The 16,477-nt window shown below is 40.3% G+C and overlaps 1 long non-coding RNA gene across 1 annotated transcript in view; it reads left to right on the top strand.

The window, feature by feature from the left end:
• The window catches only part of LOC140913890 (uncharacterized), a 39,910-nt gene extending 32,160 nt beyond the window's left edge, over nt 1-7,750 (top strand). The window contains exons 2-3 of the long non-coding RNA XR_012159688.1: nt 5,661-5,893; nt 7,666-7,750. This is a non-coding gene — a long non-coding RNA (uncharacterized LOC140913890). The remainder of the gene's footprint in view (nt 1-5,660; nt 5,894-7,665) is intronic.
• Nucleotides 7,751-16,477: the final 8,727 nt, after the last annotated feature.

The following is a 16,477-nucleotide window of genomic DNA, read 5'->3' as shown; positions in this document are numbered from 1 at the left end:
ATTTTTGAAAATTAGTAGCTTTAATAATCTAAGGTATAACTAGTAATACAGTTAAGGATTTAAAAAACAAACAAAACAAATGCCTAAGAACACGAGGGCCCTCATAATTCGTAGTGTACTGAAATTGCACCAGAGATAAATTTCACTCATGATTTTTTCTTGCAAATGTCCCTTTGACTTGATGTGGGATGTTACATATACAGAAAGATTACGCCAATAAAATCTTTCTCCAGTTCAATATTAACTGCTTGTTTAGGATTAAAATTCGCAGAGTGTTACCAAACTTTTAGAAATACACAGATGACACACTCAACTCAAAAGCATAAAATTATAAAATTACACTATAAAATTATAGTGTAACTTCCTGCCAGTCATGCTGAATATTTTGCAGGTGAACAAAATGGGAATTGTTTTTTCAAGGTTTCCTTCTGTTTTAAGGTTTATGTATTTTTACGTATTAATAGAATGATGTAGCGCAGCAAGTGCGCACAGTGTCTTACAGACAGGGAAAGAAAAGGTCCTTGCTCCAAGGAGTTTACAATGTATCTTAGCCAAGTAAGGTACATAACGGACAACAGTTCAATGGCCTTTCTACAGTTCAGTGGACACAGTGAACTATATGCATACCCCAAATTAAAAAAAAATGTAAGAGGACCAGAAAAATAACAACAGAATAAAAGAGGTGGTTAGGGACAAAACAATTCCTTTAAATATTGGAAGTCAAATCTTGCTGAGGAAAATAGAAAGGAACATAAATTCTGGCAAGTCATGTGTGAAAGTACAATTAGGCAAGCCAAAAAAGAATTTGAAGAGCAACTTATAAAAGACACAAAAACTAACAGCAATTTGTTTTAAGTACATGACAAACAGGAAGCCTGCCAAAAAAATCAGTGGGGCCGCTGGATGATTGAGGTGCTAAAGGAGCACTCAAGGAAGACAAGGCCATTGCGGAGAAGCTAAATGAATGCTTTGCATCAGTCTTCGCTGCAGAGGATGTGAGGAGATTCACACACCTTAATCATTCTTTTTAGATGACAAATCTGAGGAACTGTCCCAGATTGAGCTGTCAATAGAGAAAAGTTTGGGAAAAAGTTGATAAATTAGATGGTAATAAATCACCAGAACCAGATGGTATTTGCCCAAGAGTTCTGAAAGAACTCAAATATGAAATCATAGAACTACTAACTGTATGTAACCTATTGCTTAAATCAGCCTTTGTACCAGCTGACTGGAGGATAGCAGAAGTAATGCCGATTTTTAAAAAAAGGCCCCAGAGGTGATCCTGGCAATTACCGGCCAGTAAGCCTCACATCACTACCAAGCAAATTGGTTAAAACTATAGTAAAGAACAGAATTATCAGCCACATAGATGAACACAATATGTTAGGGAAGAGTCAACACGGCTTTTGTAAAGGTAAATCATGCCTCACCAATCCATTAGAATTCTTTGATGGGGTCAACAAACATGTGGACAAAGGTGATCCAGTGGATATAATGTACTTGGACCTTCAGAAAGTCTTTACAAGGTCCCTCACAAAAGGCTCTTAAGCAAAGTAAGTAGTCATAAGATGAGAGGGAAGGTCCTCTCATGAATCAGTATCTGGTTAAAAGATAGGAAATAAAGGAGGAATAAATGGTCACTTTTCACAGTGGAGAGAGGCAAATAGTCGAGTCCTCCAAGGTTCTGTACTGGGACCATGTGGTTCAGCATATTCATAAATGATCTGCAAAAAGGGTTAAATGGTGAGGTGGCAAAGTTTGCAGATGATACAAAATTGCTCAATATAGTTAAGTCCAAAGCAGACCGCAAAGAGTTACAAAGGGATCTCACAAAACTGGGTGACTGGGTAACAAAATGGCAGATTAAATTCAATGTTGATAAATGAAAAATCATGCACATTGGAAAACATAATTCCAACTATATGTAAAAATTACCAGGGTCTAAATTAGCTGTTACCACTCAAGAAAGAGATCAAGGAGTCATTGTGGATAGTTCTCTGGAAACATCTGCTCAATGTGTAGCGGCAGTCAAAACATCTAACAATGTTAAGAACCATTAGGATGAGGATAGATAATAAGACAGAAAATATCATAATGCCACTACATAAATCTATGGTACACCCACACCTTGAATACTGCATGCAGTTCTGATCATCCCATCTCGAAAAAAGAGAGATTAGAATTGAAAAAGTTCCAGAGACAGGTAACAAAAATGAATAGGGGTATGGAACAGCTTCCATATGAGAAGAGATTAAAAAGATTTCATTTTAGAAGAGAGTTGACTAAGGGGGGATATGCTAGAGGTCTATAAAATCATGAATGGTGTGAAGAAGTGAATAAAGAAAGTGAATAAAGAAGTATCACATAACAAGAACCAGGGACACCTAATGAAATTAAGAGGCACCAAGTTTTAAACAAACATAAGGAAGTACTTCCTCATACAGCACACAGTCAACCTGTGGAGCTTATTGTCAGGGGATGATGTGAAGGCCAAAAGTATAACTGGGTTCAACAGGAATTAGATAAATTCCTAAAGGATAGGTCTATCAGTGCTTATTACCTAGGATGGTCAGGGAATGCAACCCCATGCTCTGGGTGTCCCTAAGCCTCTGACTGCCAGAAGTTGCGACGAGACAACAGGGGATAGATCATTTTACAAATTGCTCTGTTCTGTTCATGCCGTATGAAGCATCTGGCACTGGCCACTGTTGGAAGACCGGATGCTGGGCTGGATGGACCATTGGTCTGACCCCAGTATGGCTGCTTTTATGATCTGCTTGAGAGTTCCAAGCTAGCAAATGTCATTGCTTACAGGTACCAATGATGAAGAAATGCATGAAGGAATGGCCCTCAGTTGTCAAATACCACATATACTCCAGAGAATACAGCCAGATCTTCAAATAATTGATTGTGTCTTCTAAACATACATCAGCTATATCCATGTAGTTCGACTGATGCTGATTTACACCAGCTTAGGATCTGGTCTGTGTTTCCTACAGTTTGATTCTTTGTTTTCATTTAAGTGTGTGCTTCTCAGAGGATAAGCACTGAGCTGTAGTTCTTAAGTATAAAATAAATAACTGACTTTGGGATAAACATTTTATTTCTGCCAGATACCTTGGGCTTGGGCTTGAGCATGCTGTTATCAGCCAAGACAGTTTTATCTTGGAAAGAATTTCCTTGCTGTCTGGCTCTGAACATAAACACCGCAAGATCTTGAAAGTGCCAAATCATCTGGTCTGCAAAAGAGGTGAAGGGAAGTGAAAGGCTGTGAGGATTCAAACCTTTCCCTAAGGCTTGGGTTAAGAAAAGGCAGGCTCTTCAGAATCAGCTCCTGCATATCTGTCATTAGAATGAGCTAATCTGAGCCATTCGCACAGCCCAGGGAGATGATGTGTGCTGTTTTCTGCTCCATTTGTAATATTGCAAATCTGTACAAACAGAACTCATTTGTGATTTTCTCTGTTATCATTAGAGTCCTTATTATGGGAGCAGAAGTGACCACAGTAGATAAGGCTGTAGAACTGGTTCAGCTCTAACACCCTGTTTTCAGTGTCTCATAACTCTCTGAAAGTTTTTACCTTTTGGGCAGAAATTGTCTGAAATTAATTTTTGGCTTGAAAGTGAGCAAAAAGAGACCAGTGTTTTGGAGATGAGTGACAACAATACACTTCTCCCATTCTAACAGGGTTTTTGTTTTTTTTTTGGTATGTAGTGTTATTGTAGCTGTGTTCGTCTCAGGGTATTAGAGAAACAAGGTGAGTCAGGTAATATTTTTTATTGGACCAGCTTCTGTTGGTGAGAGAGACAAGTTTTCGAGCTTACACAGCTTTTCTTTAGGTCTGGAAAACAGACTCAGAGTGTATTTAGCTGTGGCACTCTGAATACATTTTCCAGACCTGAAGAAGAGCTCTGTGTAGCTCGAAAGCTTGTCTTTCTCTCACCAACAGACGTTGATCCAATAAAAGGTATTACTTCACCCATGCTGTCTCCCTATATTTTTTTTACCTTAAGTGGCTGGGAATAAGAATTTAAATTTGGCAGTGAAAGAGCCCTGATGAAGTTTGATTAGATTTAACTAAGTACAACCCTTTCAAAATCATATACCACGCATGCACAGAATGCATTATACAGGTGTGCAATAGTTGTCTGTCTTTGTTTAGTTTTGTTTTGGGGTCATCCCCAGCACCCCTAAACTTGTTAGGAGCGCTGGTAAGGATGGCTGTATGGAACACGTGTGGTCTCCAGCAACGAGTTGTGAGAATGTGTTTGGCCCAAATGGTTAGCCAGTTCTTGGGACATTACTGGATTGTTTTCATTAGGAGGAGAAATTGATGCTAGAATAGGTATTTTTTGGTGCAGTCCTGTTTATTTCCAAAGAATGTACACAAGGTTTGGTTTCCCTGAACACGATAGGAACAAACAGCAGCAGCCAATTTCCTTGCTCACAATTTCCAAGCCTGCATCTCCAGCAAGTCCTGTGCCCCAAGAAGCTCCATCTCTCTCTGCTCTTTCTCAGGGCCACTCTCATGACTGGTTCTCTCTCTGTCTGCTGGATCTCTCCTGGTTTTCTGCCTCTTACACGCACAGCTGCAACCAATCCATCCCCAATCCCCTGCATTTGCAACTAGTCCCAGGGAAATCCCTTAGACCATATGGCTTAACTGGGGCTGCATGGGATGGTGTATTTGAGATTTGTCTAGCCAACTACTGTCAGGTAGACTTCATTGACTGCAAAATCCCTCTGTGCAAAAATTATCCTGAGAATGGGCTGGATTTGCAGTCATATTATACTTCCTGGACAGGGGGAAAGGGCACCTTTCAGGTATATGACACTAAATTTATGACAAGCACATTGATCCCTTTCTCTTTTATTAGACTCTTGCTTTGATTCATCTGTGAAGCAATTTAATTATTCAGGCACCTAGCCATTGGATCAGGCAAATCAAATGGGGATTTGCAAGAGCTGGTCACATTGGATAAAGCACATCAGGAAGGGCTAATAAAACCAGGCCCGCTATGTAAGATGGAGAACACAGTTTACTTACAGCATCACCAATACATTGCTGCCTGTCAGAAGGAAAAGGAGAAAAATAAATAGAGCCTGATTATTCTAAAGACATTTAGCTATTTTTCATCCTTTCTCACTTTAAAATAATAAGTAGTTATTTTATTTCAGCGGTTTGGCTCATGTAAAGTACTGTTTCAGATTAAGATTCCTAATTATGCATTTAAATGGAAGAAGATTGTGATTTAAATGCCCATTGATTGCTAGCAAGATATTTAATATGGATTAACGGAAGTTCAAATGCATATACTGCGTAGCTGTTATGTAGTTTAAATTAGTGAGAGGTGACTCTGCAAAGACATTGTCATAGCAAGCTAAAAGTTCAAATCCTCACCCCAACTATTTGAACTATCCAAGCCACCTGGCATGGGCATCCTGTAAGAGCAGGTTCTTGCAAATTTGCAGTACTTACCTTCTAATCTATTACATTCTATATAGTTTCTTAGTACTGTAGTATGCGAGCACCTTCCAGAAAGGCATTAAGCGACACAATCAGCATCTGTTATGTGTAGTTTGTTCTTTTTCTCATCCTTTCCTCACTGTTGTTCAGGTGGGAAATAAATATAAACACTGATTTTTCTGTTCTCTTTAGGTATTTATTCCATGACAACCCCCATGACATCTGTATGCCTTAGAAGTTAGAGATGGAGAATACCTGCTAGATCTTCTAGGCTGACCATGTCCAAAGGAGAATATGGAACCTGATTCTGATCTTACTCACTCTGAAATGATCCAAGAATAATACCCCCTTCCTCCCGCTCCCCCCACATTGAAGGCAATTGAATGACACTTTTGTGAGATCAGAATCAAGCCCAGGGTCTCCAGGTTTGTGAGAACTTTTGCATGCTATGATGGCAATTAGTCTTGTAGTGGTAGAAGTGCAAAGAAGCATGACATTGCTGGGGGGGGGAGTGGAGGAAGAGTGAGAGGGGAATTAAATGAACTTTTTTTGAGCCCGTGAAAAGGGTTGGTTATTATTATAGCCACGTTAAAGTCCACTAGGCAACATTTCAATCCTAAACTAGTTAGCTCCACCCTCTAACCTCAGTTGTGTGGAGTGTGTCACTGAATAGAAGCAAAACACAGCCCTTTTTCTTGATTAGACTATTTGCCTTTCAGACCTTCTTTCTCACCCCCCCCCCCCTTTTTTTGCATGTTAAAAGTAACTTAAATCTTTGCAAACAATCAATAGAATTGATTTGTTTAATGGGCTGTATGACTGATGGCGTCAGCTGGCAGGTAAATGATATTTGTCTAGAAGATAAAGGATGACCCGTGACCTATAAGTCTGCCCTTGCTTAAATGTCAGTATGACAACAAGTTGGGGCACATTTACATTTCTGGGAGGAAATAACAACTTGAAAAAACATTTCAGAAATGTTAGCCTTACTGAAGAGGGAGCAGTAATAAGGAAAGAGAATTGAGGGGAATCGGTATCCTGAACTGAAACATAAATCCTTTTAAAGACCATTTGCACTTGAAATGTTTATTCAGTTTTATGTGAAGAAGGCATCAAGTGCCATTCTTGGAATGAAGTGTATGTTTTAGTAATTAATCCCTGGTGCATTCATTAATATGGGCAAAATCTTAGCACAGGCGATATAGGAAGAACTTTGACATCCAAAAGCATTGAATAAAGTCAGTGCTTTGAAATGCATACGAAATTAGTAAGGAAATACAGGAGCGAATGTGATGACGATAGCTATCATGATGACATACTTGATGAGCTATATATACACACTTTTTAATTAAAGGAACACTATAATCTTGAAATCTAGTCCATTAAAAAAAGTTTGAAAGTAGTTTCAGAAGCCATCCTGTCCCTAAATTCCCCTGCAACTTTTGTGATTTTAAAATCACATATTCCTGTTTCCTAAATGGTTTTCTCTTTCATGCAGAGGTGTGAAAAATCTAGACCATTAATGATGGAAACTGACCATGGCTCCAGGATTGCTACTGCTAAGGTGCAGGTGTGTCAGTGTGAGGCCTAGCTTACTGAACATAGAGGGGAAATGGGCTAGACGTGTATTGGTGTCAAATGCACAAAGGGTTACTAGTAAAGGTTATTTATAAAAAATTGGAGATACAAAATTTCTAGGCAGAACTGCAATTTTTAAATGGATTTGTGTCCCTTTTAAAACTGTGTAAATTCTAGTTGTGACTATGTATTCATTCTTTCTTTGGGAAGACGAGGACTTAGAAGATCCTCAGCCTATCTTTAGTTTCTCTACTTGCCTAAAGTTTGCCCAGTCATCATTACATATTTTTCATTTTTTGCTTATGATTTGAACAAACAATCCATACACAGGCTCCTAGTACCAGGCCAGATCCTGCAACGTGCTGACTGCCCTCATTTCCCATTCCCATAGCATTTTACAGGCTTGGCCCTAAAAGAGGATGTATAAGAAATATGGTTTTGAACACTAATATATGTATAAGCCTTTTTTGTTGATAAATTGGGCCCATAAGACTTCTTGTGATTAAAAGCCTAACCAGTTGTAGTGAAAAGCTAGAGCTACCCATATTGCTGTTATTAGCATATAAATGCTAATCTCTGTCAGAGCTGGACGTAATCATGAAATATGTCATCATTCCAGGATGAAGCTTGGAGTTGCCTAGGGTCCCATAACATTACGGCGACGCCGCAGCAGCGCTCTTGTTATGGTTGAAGAGGAACATTCATTATCAGCTTCTGTTTTCTGAGGCTTGTAATTTTACAAAAATTTACTTTTTGGATAAAGTGTCTCAGACTTATTTTAGTGGCAAAGGTGATTTTTTTTTTTTGGTGGGAGAATTTAATAAAATACAATCTGACCTTTTGTCTGAGGAAAAGGAAAAGTTGTTTTTCCTTCTTAATTATTCACGATTCTTATTTGTACTCAGATAATTGGCAAATATCTTCTTTATCATTAAAATGCCATGGACCTAGTGCTCACTCTGGGACAGACATCTTTGAAATATTTCAAGACAGAAGGTGTAGAATCATTAAACTTATGTGAGCTGATTTTCCAGTGCTCAACACCTAGCAGCTTCGCTTGGAACCCCACTTCTCCGGGGGCCCCTAGCACAGCCCTGGAGGTGGCCTGGAGGCAGAGGAGTTGCCCTGGAACCTCCTTTAAGAGGATTCTATCTAGGGTAAGTTAGAAGACTTTGCTCCGTAGGTTTGCAGGAAAGGAGTAGTTGAAATAATTAGCAGCTCACCAGTCCTGCCCCGCAGCCCCAACACTAGAATATGGAACTCCAATGGGAGGCTTCTGTGGATTCAGGGAAAGATGAAGGCTGCTGCAAAGGAAGAACTCCTCCGATCCATACACCCCCATCCACCATGATCACAGGGGTGGGTTCTGTTTATGCACATGAAGAATTTGGAACTTACTGTTGTATTGTAGTTCTGCTATTCTATGTAGAATGTAGGGAGAGGTGTGCCAGTTTGGCTCAAACTGACCCATAACTTGAAACTCCACCTAAAGTTCATTTGAGGTTTTTTAAAAAAGCTTAGATCACATTTTTTAGTATGTTTATTTCTGGAGGTTGGAGAAGGCTTGAAACAGCATGAAAGAGGCTATTTTTTGCATGATGCCCAGCCAAAATAAAACAGCATTGGAAATCTCAGGAGAGAGCCTGATCTTGCAAGGTTTCTAGCTCAATTTGCAGACTCGTGAGTAAGATTGGATACACTGTGGACAAGAATCCAAACACAGAATCCTTGAAGTTCTTTTGAGGGTTTCTCATCATCACTTTTCTAAGAGTTTAAAGTGGTCTCCTTTACATCAGTTCCCAGCCTCAAATCAATCAATGGCAAACCTGGGTTCATGTTCAACAACATGTGGAGGATCTCTCAGTAGCATACGTCCCCTTCATTATTTTTGACACATGCTATTGAGATTGGATCCATATGTTTATTAATTCCACTGGAAATCTGGCTAAAATCTGAGATGGGCAATTTATGCACTTGAAAAGATTATGGAAACCTCTTTTGCAAGAAAATGCAGTATGGAGGTATTCTGGAAATTTTTTGCTTGCTTATCTTCATAATCATAAATTATTTCATAGCTAATTACAAATAGATTGAATCGTCTTCATTGAGAGCTGTTTGACACTGAGAATATACTGCCTTGTTTTATAAACCTTTTAATGTTCAGCCCATAAATATGTCACAGCTAAGGAGTACTGCATCTTTGAGTATATTAAATTCAGTCTTGTGTAACCAAACATAATAGGATTTTTAAATGAATTATAACTGAAATACTTAATAAACAACTTTTTAAACTTTCTACATGTGTAAAGCTGTTTGGAACTGACCAATTCAAATTAAATAAAGAAAAGTACATGTTGTATTTGTCAGCATTGCAACAAATTACTATGACGGGAAGCTATTGTGCGAAGTACATCTGAGAGCAATAAAACAGTTACCGAGGAAATGGCTTAATTAATTCTTTTTAAAAAATCACCTATAAATGGGATTTCAGAGCAAGTCCTGAAACTAAAATAATGTGAGAAACAGGAATTCCCAAACTTTGTCTATCTGAAGGTCACATGACATCTTTCTTACAGCTTGAGGGTTGAGCCTGATGTACATAATATGGAGCTGGTTGCCTTACCCGCTATTTTTAATAGGCAGGTGTCAAGGTTCCTCCCCCACTCTGAACTCTAGGGTACAGATGTGGGGATCTGCATGAAAAACCTCCTAAGCTTATCTTTACCAGCTTAGGTCAAAACTTCCCCAAGGTACAAAATATTACACCCGTTGTCCTTGGACTGGCCGCTACCACCACCAAACTAATACTGGTTACTGGGGAAGAGCTGTTTGGACGCGTCCTTCCCCCCAAAATACTTCCCAAAACCTTGCACCCCACTTCCTGGACAAGGTTTGGTAAAAAGCCTCACCAATTTGCCTAGGTGACTACAGACCCAGACCCTTGGATCTTAAGTACAATGAATAATCCTCCCAACATTTGCACCCCCCCTTTCCTGGGAAATGTTGGATAAAAAGCCTCACCAATTTGCATAGGTGACCACAGACCCAAACCCTTGGATCTGAGAACAATGAAAAGCATTCAGTTTCTTACAAGAAGACTTTTAATAAAAATAGAAGTAAATAGAAATGAAGAAATCCCCCCTGTAAAATCAGGATGGTAGATATCTTACAGGGTAATTAGATTCAAAAACATAGAGAACCCCTCTAGGCAAAACCTTAAGTTACAAAAAAGATACACAGACAGAAATAGTTATTCTATTCAGCACAATTCTTTTCTCAGCCATTTAAAGAAATCATAATCTAACACATACCTAGCTAGCTTACTTACTAAAAGTTCTAAGACTCCATTCCTGGTCTATCCCCGACAAAGACCAGCATATAGACAGACACACAGACCCTTTGTTTCTCTCCCTCCTCCCAGCTTTTGAAAGTATCTTGTCTCCTCATTGGTCATTTTGGTCAGGTGCCAGCGAGGTTACCTTTAGCTTCTTAACCCTTTACAGGTGAGAGGAGCTTTCCCCTGGCCAGGAAGGATTTCAAAGGGGTTTACCCTTCCCTTTATATTTATGACAGCAGGCATGATGCATGGTCCTGAGAGACAACCATCTCTAACACAATTGCTCCATCTTGAGCCAAGCAGCAGTTATTTAAGATGCATTCTCAAAGGAAGTGTTGCATGGTGGGATGCATACTTGCTGTGGACCGTATTTTCCTAAAAATGAACTGAGAGTCCTGGGCCCTACTGTAGAATTTTGTGAGCTGAATTTTCCCTGTAAGAAGTGGAGAAATTCTAGGGAACTGTCTTTAATAGCAGGAGTACTTGAGACTCCGTTTTAACAATTCTTCTACTAACAGAGGCTGGGCTGGGGTAAGGCTGGTGGTGGCCTTTTAATAGATTAATACATTATAAAGTCAGAAGGACCTTAGGATCATCTCGTCTGATCTTCAGCATCACACTGGCCAAAGAATCTGACCCTGCAATTTCCGCATGTATGTGCTTGAAGTTAAGCAAGCACTTAAGTAAGCCCTTCAGAACAGACACGCGGGACAAAATTTTGAAAAGTGGGCACCTACAGTTAGGCATCTAAATACCTGTGGGCACCCAGCTGCTCCACTGAAGCCAGACTGAGAGGCTGGGTGCTTAGGATATTGAAAACGAGACTGTTTATTTGTGTGTGTAAATCTGGAGTTAGAAGTCTAATTTAAGGCAGACAATTTCAAAAATCTTGGCCCACATTTTTCATCTGTGCTGTCTAGTGCATTTTGGGTGTCGGTAAATATCACCATATTTAAGGGAACAGACTATTTTTCTGTGAATATGCCACTGAAAGAATCACTTCATATTTTCTTTTTCATACAAAAATGTTCTCCTCTCTTTGCATCCCTATGGACTATTATTGCCTGAATGAAAATATGGCACCCCGAAAAGGAACATTTTGTGCAGTTGCATCTCATTTTGTACTCTGTGAGTTTCTCTGCTTAGGAATGTGGAAGCTGAAAGAACCATAGTACATCGCTGGACATGCGGCCAGGATAGTGCTGTCTTGAGAAAAGCCAGGGCTGATTAGCTAATTCCTGCATTTTCTATACCGTTGTGATTCTGAATTCTTTAAGCCTGGACATAGCTTAAAGGAAATGGAGATGGCTACCGCATTGTGCCAAATGGCCTTCTGCCTGTTTCCTGAGCACAGAGGTAAGACCACACACTAAAATGAAGTTCTGCTTATGCTCTGTCTGAGCTCATGTGACATTTTCTCTTAACATGTGTCCATCAATATATTTTTCTTAACTTGCTGATGATTTTCTTTCCTTTGCTCACATAGGGGCCGGATGCTGTGAGGTGTTGAGGACATGAAATTTTCGTGGCAGTCAGGATCACAGGTTCCCAGAGGGCACTCAGCACTGTGCAGGATTGTGGCCTTCTGTATGACCTTCTAGCATCATATATCTGCTGCAAAACTTCTGCACAGTGCAGCTTCCTCATAAAAATGTGTGAACTGGAAGGACAGAGATAAAGTTTGTGAATCTTCATGGTATAAATTAATCAGTTTGAAGGTAAAGAACCAACAGCTTTAACAAACTCATCCAGCTTTTCTGGTGGTCCACCTGGAAGTGATTAGCAAATTGGTCATGCTAATTGGGGGTAATGAGGCATATGCCCCAAGTTTTCCTGCTCCTTTGAAGGGCTTTGGCATACTGCCAGTCTGTCTCCCAAAGCTGTTTCTTGTCTGCCTGTGTCCTTTGAAGTATTGTGTCATGAGAGCAGAGAAAATTAGGGGCATGTTCTTTCCACAATGCCCTGTTCCTGAAAGTTCTCTCATCCTGTTTCTTTATTTACATGTTGGATATAAGACTCCCCGTTTTCCTAGCATTTCCTAACAGATGCTGATTCTACTGTACCATGCACCATTTCTTAGCAGTTACTGATTCTACTGTAAAGACTACTATGTTTGTGTACTATAATAGGGACATAGGAGTTGCCAAACTGGATCAGACCAGTGGTCATCTTGTCCAGTATCCTGCTTCTGAGACCAGCCAGTAGTAGATGTGATAAGGCACAGTGCAAAAAACCCTGCAGTAGGCAGTTACGGATTACTATTTAATAAATACTCAGGAATCAGGCTTATCAAAAGAAAGTATAGAACTTTTTATTAACCACCTGAGTACCCTACTAAATCTATGTGTGCTTTGGGTTCTAGAAACATCCACTTTCACACTGCACATGCTCCAGTGCTTAACACAATCACCCTCATACTAACATTACATTGTCTTGTACATAAGAACTCCTCTACTAATAACTTAATAACTTTCCTTGCAAGTACTACTGCTCTGTACTGGATAGAGAATGTCAGACCTGCTTAAATCAGTATGTGTTTGTGTGTGCTTGAGAATGAAAGAGAGAGAGATAGAGATGAGAATCATGTCACCTGCTAGTGGCAAACTCTCAGAAGATGTAAATCTTAATAGTATTAAAGGTGTTAATACTTAATAGTATTAAAGTCACTGAGGGTTGAACAGAAGAGAAAATCAAAATGTTTTGATTTCTCCTTATGTCCCTGAAAAGAAACATCCTTGATAGTTCTTATTGTTTTTTGCATGTAAGATACCACTATTTTTAATGTTCTAGAGGTACAATCAAAACCTATTATGGTGCTACATAGCTATGTCTGAAGTAGAACCCTTGCATGCTACCATATTTCCTTATAAATGGGAAGAAGCGCATGGCAGTGGCCGCGGAATAGGGAGGGCTGCAGGCCATAGCAGGCATGGACACGGGCTGGGGTTTGCTCTTGGCAGGTGGAGGATCCGTGGCTCCCGGCCCGATGCTCTGGCGTCTGGCTTGGCTGGGGTCAGGGCCTTGGACAGAAGAGGAGGGGTGGGGGCTGGGAGCCCTGGCCCCTGGTCCCCCCACTGTTGGGTAGGTTCTGCTGGCCTTGAAGTATTGTGCTTTGTTTTAACTGCTTGAGAGCAGCCAGATGTTTCAGGAACAGACAGAATGCACTTGCTGTGCTGATGAATAGGCCAGGTGCATCCAGGTAAAATGCACTTGCAGAACTTCTAAATATTGCAGCTACATCCTAGCAGAACACAGCTGCTTAGCTGTTGGATGTTTCAAGAAGATCAAAGGAGGATGAAGTTGTTGTGCTGGTGAATAGCCCATGTATATATCCAGGTGGAACTGACCTGTTGCACTGTCAATGATTTCAGGTGCATCCAGGTGGTAATAATAATAATCATTAATAACAATATCTGGCTCTGTTATAGCTCTTTTCATCAGTGGAGCTCAAAGTGCTTTACCACAGAAATCAGTAGCACTATCCCAGTTTTACAGATGGGAAAACTGAGGCACAGAGAGAGGAAGTGACTTGACCAAGGTCATACAGCAAGCCAGTTGCAGGCTTGAGACTAGAACCCAGGTCCCTGAAGCCTCATCCAGTGCTCTAACCACTAATAACACTGCCTCTTGAGCTGCTAGATCTTTCATATTCATGCAGAAAGATCACATCTACTTTGCAAAACGCACCTTCTGAATGGTTGACTGTTCTAGATACATCCGCACAGAAAGCACCTGCATGTGCCAAGTACATCTTAATGATGTAATTGATTTAAATGTTAATGAAGACTGGCAGCTCCAGAGGTGCGGTGAAGGAGGAGCAGCATGCTTAATAGAAGATAGACGTATTTCCAGGATAGTTGGTAGCCAAGCTGAGTGATCAAATTGTTCTTTATCCTGGTTAAACTTCTTATTTTTGAAAATCTTATGGTCACTTGTAGGATAAAACATTTCTAATTTTTTAAAATTTGTTTCTGATTCTTTCAAGTTTGCAACTGAAACAGAATCATTTCATTAATGAGAACTGCAATTAAAATGTTTTGTAACTTATTTGATTCCCTGAATTTGGGAAAATTTTTGGATTGCCCTTGGTTTTGACTGATCATTTAAAAACATGCCATGCTGAGAACCAAGCAACTTATTAAGGGGACTTTGATTAGCTAATTAAAGTGCTTGTCAGCCCTTCGATAACTGTGGTTGGTGACTAATAGTTTTGATCAGAGCTGATTTACTTTCTTTGGTCTAAGACAAAAACTCCTCTTAGGCACTTGTTTAGAACCATTAGGTTACAGTCTCTGGGGAAAGCTACCCCAGTAGACAAATGCTGAATTGCATGAGGACATGGGTTTTGTGTTTTAGTGTGAAATGAGGGAGAAACAAATGTACATATAATGGAACGCAGTGGAATACCAGTGTTATCATCACTGGTGAGTGAGATAGGGGCCCTAATTCTGACACTTTGGGTGGGATTCACAAGGGGAACTTAGGCTGAGTGTACAAGTGCCTAAATTTAGGCAACCTGCTGCCAAGTGGAATTCACAGCCCTGAGTCAGTACATGAGGAGAGTTAGGTGTCTGAAAAAGGAATTCACAGAAGCCAGCAAGCTGTGTGGAGAACCACCTAAGCTAGCCAGTAGGAAACACAGAGGAGAGGGTTGTAGTCTAAGCCTCACTCCTCAAAGGGAGCTACGAGCCTAACATAGGGCTGGAGCTGGGACTTTGACATGAGCTGCTCAGCGTCAGATATGAGGTGGCTGTGCAGGTGCCCACCAGTGCAAACTTAGGTGCCTTGATATTTCTGATGCCTACAGGGTTAAGCTGCAGCTGAGTGGGGGTTTGGGGGGATCTTAACTTTGGACTTAGACACCTAAAGTGGCTAAGTCCCCCTTGTGAACGTCCACCCTAGAACTTCACATTAAGTAACTCACCCTCCTAGCACTCCCAAAATGTAGGTAAATATCACTGCTGCTATTTTAAGGTGAGGAAAGTTGCCTCATAGAGTGGTCAGGGCCCAGTTTTTCAAAAGTAGCCTCCACTTTTGGATGGCCAGCTTTAAACAAGTACCTCTTTGTAGTTAGAAAAGGAGTACTTGTGGCACCTTAGAGACTAACCAATTTATTTGAGCATAAGCTTTCGTGAGCTGTTTCATGGTTTGAATGTATAAGAACATCTTCTGTATTTTCCACATTATGCATCCGATGAAGTGAGCTGTAGCTCACGAAAGCTTATGGTCAAATAAATTGGTTAGTCTCTAAGGTGCCACAAGTCCTCCTTTTCTTTTTGCGAATACAGACTAACATGGCTGTTACTCTGAAACCTGTCTTTGTAGTTCTATACCTAAAAATGGAGGCACCCAAAATTTAGAGGCTAATTCTGAAAACATGGTCCTAAGGGTCTGCCTACACTGCAGCTGGAAGCAAGCCTCCCTGGTGGTGGGGTTGAAAGATTTGCACTCATAGGGCTTAAGCTAGCATGTTAGAAATAGTGTGGATGTCGTGGCTCCAGCAGAGACTCGGGCTGGCCACCTAGCTCAAACCCACCTAAATCCCTGAATCTGAGCTTGGGTGGCTAGCCCATGTCTCTGCCAGAGCCACAACGTCTACACAGCTTTTCTTTGGCGTGCTAGCTTGAGCCTGGATAGCACGAATCTGTCTAGCCATGCTGGGGTCTTGCTTTTACCCGCAATGTAGACGTACCCTAACTGATTTGCCCACAGTCAAACAGCAAGTCAGTGGCAAACTTTGGTTTAGGAGGAGTTCCTAGCTTTGCGTCTGCTTTTCGTATAGGTCTTTGTCTATCTATGTATCTATCCAGTATTTTTAGTGTGCACACCATCATATGTGTAACAGAATTGGTCAAAAATCTGCACATTTTACAAATATGAAAAACAAGGGCAATTTTTTTTGCAAACATTCTTGCCAAAAGTTCACCTTGGTTTTTGGCCTGCTCTAATCTGTAACTCCCCAAAGTGAGTTTTTGAATGTACAGTTTAACAAATATAATTAAAATGCATTTTTAAGACAACAAATGAAGAAGTGACTTTAGATCATGTTACTCAGACTCAGTTTGTACTTGGATTTTTGTAAAAACATTTTTGC

This window comes from Lepidochelys kempii, chromosome 6 (genome assembly GCF_965140285.1).
Source record: "Lepidochelys kempii isolate rLepKem1 chromosome 6, rLepKem1.hap1, whole genome shotgun sequence".
NCBI classification, from domain to species: domain Eukaryota; kingdom Metazoa; phylum Chordata; order Testudines; family Cheloniidae; genus Lepidochelys; species Lepidochelys kempii.
This window is presented reverse-complemented; position numbering and strand designations above follow the sequence as displayed.